Source organism: Frankliniella occidentalis, unplaced genomic scaffold (assembly GCF_000697945.3).
Source record: "Frankliniella occidentalis isolate FOCC.00 unplaced genomic scaffold, Focc_3.1 Scaffold30, whole genome shotgun sequence".
NCBI classification, from domain to species: domain Eukaryota; kingdom Metazoa; phylum Arthropoda; class Insecta; order Thysanoptera; family Thripidae; genus Frankliniella; species Frankliniella occidentalis.
The window spans coordinates 1,791,312-1,798,774 of NW_026267160.1; the positions used below are offsets into that span (position 1 = coordinate 1,791,312).

General features: G+C 57.9%; 1 protein-coding gene across 1 annotated transcript in view; it reads left to right on the top strand.

The window, feature by feature from the left end:
- The window catches only part of LOC113213910 (uncharacterized), a 77,860-nt gene that overhangs the window by 9,847 nt on the left and 60,550 nt on the right, over nt 1–7,463 (top strand). The window contains exon 2 of the mRNA XM_052265773.1: nt 354–510. The gene's annotated coding sequence lies outside the window, so the exon portion shown is untranslated. The remainder of the gene's footprint in view (nt 1–353; nt 511–7,463) is intronic.

Below are 7,463 nucleotides of genomic sequence, written 5' to 3' on the forward strand. Positions count from 1 at the left end.
CCCCTTCGCGCCCGTCTCTTGTTCCGTGCTGCTCTCGAGGACGACGTCTACTTTCGGGCCGTAAAAGTCACATGGCGCAGGAGGGCCGAATCACACAATGTTACGCGAGGCCCCTGCTGCCGAGTCTAGATTTTTTCTACACAGGTCAGCTAGTCTGAACCTCGTTGCTATGTCTCGCTCCGCTTTTCACTGATCACATCATTTGTTTTTATTTTTTACATAAAGAAAAAACTGGAGCTATATGTTTCGTGTTTCGTAGCCGCCACCGGTCGTGTGTTATTTTGTTTGTCTTCATTTTGTCGATGGAGAGTACTGTTGTAGTTTTAACGGCCTCCTTTGTTCTCTTGTTGCAGATCCGCCACCTTCACCGCCATGGGATATTATTACAATTACGTTGGATCAGTGCTTCGGTGAAACTAGTGTGTTGTGAGGCGAGCAGAGAGGAAGCAAAAGGATACTCACCCTGGATACTCACCTCGGCGTGACCCTGGGCTGCTGACGGTCTCATAGGTAAGTTTTGCTCTTCATCCGTCTAGAAGTCTAGAAGAAGAAATGTTATCCTAATATAAGGGTTTTAGGGCCTTTCGGGCTGCAGTGATATAGGGAGGAGGTGATGAAAGAGGAGGTGATTTTGTTCTACAAATTTCTTGCGGTTCTCGATTATCCGTGAATCTGATTTCTTGCAACATCCTCTTGCGAAGGATCCCGACGAAAGGTCGCCGCTGCTGTGCCGCCTCCCTCGGCCGGTCACACTCCCTGCACGACGCCGGGCCGCGCCTCGCCGTGACACGGCCACCCGCGCCCTCGCCCGCGCCCTCGCCCGCCCAAAGCCAATGTGCCAAACTCAATTTCACCGTGTGTCCAATAACGCTCTGTCTCCACAAAGGCTGGTCGGCCTGACGGAGTGGAGCGGTTTGACGTGGCGTGGCACGGCGTTGCGGCGCGGCGTGGTGGAGGCCCACTCGGTGTGTCGTGTTCGGGCCATCGGCCATCGGGAGGGCGGGGGCAGAGGCGGGGGCAGAGGCGGGGGCGGACTCGGGGGCAGGGGGAATCCCATCGGCTGCCAACAATTAGGTTCCGCCTGGTTCGGACGGACGCCCCCGCTTCGGCCCGCCACTCCAAGTTTTCTTCTTCTACTTCTTCTTCTTCTTTCTCTGGGCTTGTAGTGGCGCGGCTAGAAAAAGCCGCCTACGAACGTACTATGTGGAAGCCTATAATAAACAATTTGCTGAAGAGCATTTAGCTTGTGATAATTGAACGTTCTAACTTACAATTAGGCCCAGTGCTCATACCAATGTGTACTCTTGAAAGGACGGGGGGACGACAGCAATAATAAGGCCTGTTCACGCCTCGCCCGGCCGCCCGGCGTGCCTTTCTCCACGACCACATGCTGGTCGTTATGGGGTTGTCAGCCCGCTCATACGTCAGGGCGAGTGTCCGTTCAGTTCCCCCCTTCTCAACGTCAGGCGCCGCAGCGCCGTGCCACACGGACCCAAGACCCCCCGAGCCCCGGCCACACTCACTGCTCCCCGTGCTCCCCCTCCCTCCGTCTCTCTCTCTCTCTTTCCCTCCCGGCCTGGCCAGCTGCTGGGTCAGTCCGTGTTCTACTCAACGCCACGCCACGCCCACGCCCCGCCACGGGCCCGTGTGCCGCAACCCTCGTATACGTGGGGCCATTGCTGCGAGCGGCTCTCGCCAACCCCCCTCCGCCCTCTTGCCGGAAGCCTTTGGCCCCCAGCCACTTCTCTGCTGCGTTGGTGGTGGAGAATGTAGTACGCGAAGAGGCTCGGCCGTGGTCGGGGCCGGCAGGGTTCCACTTGAGGTGTTTTTCCTACCGCGGCCGAAAATAGCGGACTGCCGTTGGCAGAACGAGGCGGGGTGGGGCTGGGCCTAGCCCGCCCACCAGACCAACTCCGCCGCGGGGAGTAAATCCCCCCCCTGCTTTGCAGTGTAGCCCCTCTGGCCCTTCTGCCGGCTCCATTTTGCCCTTTCCCCTTAGTTAGCGACGCCGCCTCGCGTGCAGTCAGGCTGCCTGCGCTGCCCGCCCGTCTGCCCGCCCGCCTGTCCGCGGAGCCCGTCATGGCCCGCTGCCTTTGTTTCCGAGGGGTACAAAGGGCCACGGTATCGTGTTTGCAGGTCCCACACTGTCCTGGCCCCTGGTCCACTCCGTCCCCATCGCCTTGCCTTAGTTCCGCCATCCCTCTACTGTCAAAAGCACCCCTTGTTTATGTATTTAAATAGATATTTGTTGTTGGTTTTTAGTTTACGAAATTTACAAATGATGTTAAATTTTCAGTAAGTGCCGTACAATAATTCCGATCGGCTATTTTTAGTAGTCGATCAAATTCTAAGTCAACAATCGAATGTCTTAAGAATTTTACAAATTTCCAATTTTAAATCGCAAGTTATCGACATTACATCCACGAAACGTTTTCCCGAAAAACCTTATACACATATTTTCCACAACGCCGCTCCTTCCGCTTTTATACTTGTCCTCCATTTCCCTCCAATAGCAGCGCGGCGTTTACAATTAGCTCCCCTGGCTGCTCTGCCGTAGATGAATATCGGCACCGGAAGCTGAACCGGGCCTCTCATCGCTTCCGCGTCTCCTTTTCACCGCGCCTCGACCTCGACCCCCACCCCTCCTCCTCCTCCGCACCGCCCGCCTCTGACGAGGCGTCGCCATTGAAGAGAGGCGGGGAGACTTTTCAAGGATTTACGCATTGTGCCGACAGAAAGAAACTCGGCGCGCCGCCGCCGAGGAGGCGGAAGGAGGGAAAAGGACGAATCAGAAAAGTTTTCGAAGAGCGTTGACAGGTGTGCAAATCTCGAATGAGAAAGTTTGGAGGAGCTCTGCAAGCAGACCGCGCCGACCCTAGTATGCCCCGCTTACGGACGCTTACAGTTACTTCCAGGCCGACGCCGTGAGCTCGTAATTGTCGGAGTATTGGGTAACAAAGGCGACAGCAGCGGCCCAACCTGTTGCAGGCAAACGGCTTGCCTGGGTTCAATGCGGTTTTTGTGCTTATGCCTTTGCATTTCTGCTCGACTGGAATTGCGGCAGCCCCGAAAGAGGAACGCGCGAGGCAGGAAGGATGGAAGAGATTGGGAGAGAGGGAGAGCAGGGAAGGGGGAGAGTAATAGAGAAAGAATTGGGTGACGGTGGCGCGACGAGCTGCTATAGAAACGGTAAATTATAATCTGATTTTCTCGAGAAAAGTATCTTCGCAGCAGAAATATGAAGTGAAGACGGGGCCGGGAGATATTTACTGTAGCAGAGCGGTTTTATAGGACTTGCCGTAGAGCGCGGTCGGATTGCTTGCTTGTTGCTATTCCGTGAGAAGCTCTTTTATAACTTTGAATACACGCTGTAAAGACCTTGCGATCGACTGTGGCTGCTTTGTAATTGCAAAGAAATTCCGCCCTACGTGGGTGTAAACTCAAAGCAATAAAAATAAAATCACTGACAAGTTCTTATCATAGCAGTTTTCAACTCTGGCTGCGCTCTTATTTCGCGCAGGGACGCGCGGTTGCGGCGGCAGTATAGTGCGCCGTACGCGACCGCCTCCGGGCGCGAGGCAAGGTCACGCGCTGCTCCGCGCGGCGCCGGCGAGGATTTAGGGCGGCGTTAACGCGTGTCGTTAGCGCTCATGCCGGCGGCCACCGCTCACACGTCGCGTTTAATGAATTTCTCGACAGTCGCTCTCCCAGGCGCGAGGTCATAAGAACACGATGCCGCGGTGCCGTGCCCGGGAGAGCATCATTATCATCCCGAGCGCGGAGAGTCGCGGAGAGCCCAGAGACTTATTGCGCGCAGATTGGAGCCGCTTAAGCGTTTTTACTGTCGTCGTCGTGGCGGCGCAACAGGGGCGTGGCGGGGCGGGGCGGGCGGGGTACTGGGGTGGGGCGGGGTGGGGCGCCGCGGCGTCACGCTGTCTGGCCGCCCGCCTCTCCTCCTGTTGTTGACTCCTGGCCAAGTACCAAAGCGAAGTCCTTCACGCGCGAAAAAAAAGAGAAGCGGTCTCCTCACAATCCGCATGGGCAATGGACCGGTAAAAGAAATGTCACTGACTCCATGTACCGATGTTTTTTTGTTTGTTTTTTTGGCTGGGCTACTGTGTGAGGCTGCGTAGTACTTCTGTCGTTATTTTTAAAAACTTGTAGAAACATACTTTAATGATTTTAGAAGTGTGTCTGCGGCGACACTGCACCACGCTGCCCTGCTGATTGGGTTACCTCGGTGGCCTTGGAGGGTTGCGGTAGCGACGGGCGCAGGCGGTGACTTTTCCATAACGCGCCCGCTTACTTTTTAACCCTATCCGACTAAATTAGCGGAGCAGCGACTCTGGGGCCGGGGGGTCACTTGCGCGCGGTTAACTGGGTTAACTGTGCGAATATTTAGCGGTGCGAAGGACCCTGGTTCGGGGGGAAGGGGCTGGTAGGGGGAGCTCCGGACCTGAGCGGTCGGCGAAAGAGGCTGTGGGAGGAGAAAGCAGATGAGAGAAGGGGATGGGGATGGAAGAGGAGGGAGGCCGGAAAGACTCCTTCCTTTAAAACGCCCCGCTCTACTTTGCGATATGGTTTTCATTAATGCGATACTGTCGTTTCTAAGGCTGAGTGCACCATGAAGCCAGGGGCCTGAGTCGAGAGAGAGAGGGGGGGGGGGGATACTTTGCACTTGAAGCGGCTTCGGAGCATACCGAGAGAGCGCTAAGCTTCTAATATTAGCGACAGTTCATGAGCATAGCACGGTGTGCAGCACTCGTTGGGCACTATGCAATGCCGGGGCTCAGCCACCTGATGTGTGGAACCGAGTCACGGGCACGGGTCACGGGGGGAGGGGACAGGACAAAACCAGTGCAGATAGAAAACAAGTTGCCTCAGCCAAAAGTTATAGCAGCTCTGAAAACGGAACAGTGTACAATGTACATGCTGATGTATCAGCAGTCATTGATGATCACTGATCTACCAATACATGGCATATTTTCTTTCAGACGCATAACCTTGAAAATTTGATGACATTTCCACCAGTTTCTATTAAAAAGAACCTTCAAACGAGCTACTATAGGGTTCAAATTGACTACTACCAAAATGGGCCGCCTCTCAAACATTTTGGTAATTTTAACCAAGTTATATCAAAGCTAATGTGCTGGCAACGGTTCGCCACCTGGTAGAAAACATAGTGTGGCACATTAAAAACTCGTTTCAGTGAAAGTTTCAGGGAGTGTACGTAGGGATCAAAAAGTATGCGGACAGCAAAGGAAAAATGGGTCGAATGGCAGTGGGAGGGGTTCCCTTGATCGAGGCGCGTGGCTGGGAACCTTTCTTTCTATTCAAACGTCAGTCCGCTCGGGTGGGGTGTGGCGGAGTGGAGTAGGTGGGGCGGGGCCGCGCCCCGGACGAGTGGGCCTACAGGGACGCTGGCCCCCCGGCCTCGGCGCGGCGGCTGGGGGTGCAGCAGCAGTGGCAGTGTGATTGTGTGTCCCGAGAGGTTGGGCAGGGGGTGGGCACGGCTGGGTGCACGCGTACCGGCGCCGCACAGCGCACGGGCGGGGCGCAGCCCGCGCAGCAGCCGGTGGTAACGCCATCACCATATTCATTGCGCCACTTAATGCATTCTACGCTGCCACAACCCCCAGTCCCCTGCCCTGCTCCCTTGGGACGGCAGACTATGCCACACACACACACACTCACGCACGTTTGTTCTGTCGGGCATTAGCATTTGTCCGCCTCAATGAGTGGAGCGTCGAGCCTCTTTGGCCTGCCGACGCATCCCCCCTGCCACACGCCCCGCCACGCCCCGCCACGCCACGCCCCGTCACGCAGCCAGCTGTACTGTTTTATTAACGCGTGAGGCAGGAAGGAAGGAAGGGCCAATCTGGCCTGTCGATCTGGAGCTGCCGCTCGAGTGGCCTGCTCCCCACCCCCTCACCCTCTCTCTCTCTCTTCGCCCTCCCTCCTGCTCTCTCTCTCTCTCTCTCCCTCTCTCTCTCTTTCTCTCGCGCCTGCTGCTGACTCGACGGGAGGCGAGGCGGGCCGTCGCACGGCGGTGCCGCGCTGCCGGCAGCGCTGCTCCTTCTCACGGGGATTGGAAGGTGCCTTGGTTTAGCGGGCGCGTCATCGCCTAGGCGTGAAACGCGATACAAGAGCCTGAGACCGTCGCCGCACCCCGCGCGCCACGCCCCACCGCGCTGTGCCACGCCCCACCGCGCCACGCTGCCAGGCCGCCACGCCCCGCCCCGCCGCTGTCATCTCAACGACGCCTCGCCACGGTATTTCAATGAGCAGCTTCCCGGCTCCGTTTCAATCAGAGCTCCGGGAGGGGAGAAGGTCCTTGCCCCTCCGGCTTCAGGCTACCCGTCCGTCTCGGTCTGCCTTCCTCCCTGTCCGCCTGTCCACCTGCCTCAGCCCGCTGGCCGTGCATCTCGTTAGCGCCCGTCGAGTCGTGGGTAGGCAGTGCCGCCAGACGCGCCCGCTCGCCGGGCTTGCCTACCGGGCGAGGCGTTCTGGCCTGGGGAGCGCCAGTGCCGCGCGACCAGAGCAGCTGGCTCTTTAGCGCCGCGGCGAACGAGTTTATACGGCGGCGTTGAGTGCTGCTGCTCGTGCTGCTCGCCGGTGATGACGAGTCGAGAGGGCTGCTGCTAGTGGTCCTGCTGCTGCTGCTGCTGGTGGCATCGCTGACATCCACCGCGCGGCACTTAGGTACTCCCCTCACGTGACCCGCGGAGCGCAATAGTTTTATCCCGTTCCTTCCCTTCCCTCGCACTACTTGGCGTTCCCCGCCGGAGAGCGCCATTCCGGGCGCGGGCGCGTCCTGGAGAAAGGAAGTTGGTGGGATAGGGAGGGAAAGGCGGGAGGCGCGGACGAGCGGCAGCAGCGGTGGGAGCTGCTCTGTGTGGACCTCGTTTTCTTGTACTGCTTGTTGTTCTAATTAAGGGGTAGCACTCACCACTGTCAGCATAGCCCGCATCCACCTCCCCCCCTCCCCGCCCCGCACGCCCGACACACAACCCTTTCCAGGGCCAGAGGCACTGGAGGTCTGGAACACAGACCTTGCCGTGGGGGTTTGCCTTTGAGCCAGTGGATGGTTGGTGTCCGGTTGTGCTGTCGGCGATGTTAGTGTTGGTAGTAGCTTGTCATCCTCGGCCCGTCTTGCTGCCGTGTCCTCTTCTGCTGCCTGCCCGAACGGCGGCGTGCAAAGCTGTTCGGTTTGCCCCTTAATTCGCGGGGTACGTCCTCGGGGACTAGTTCTGGTGCAGGTGGGGCAGAGTGAGTGAAAATAGCTCGGGGAGTGCAGTGCAGTTCGGGCTACTCAGCCACCTGGTACTTTGCCTTTACCGCTACCCCGTACCCAGCCGGGCTCCATTAGAGTGGAGGTGAAAGGGGTGAGTGGGTCGGAGGGAAAGGGGTCGGGTCGGTCCAGTCTTCTCCAGCAAGCAGCCGCTTCCCCGTCAGACCCCCCC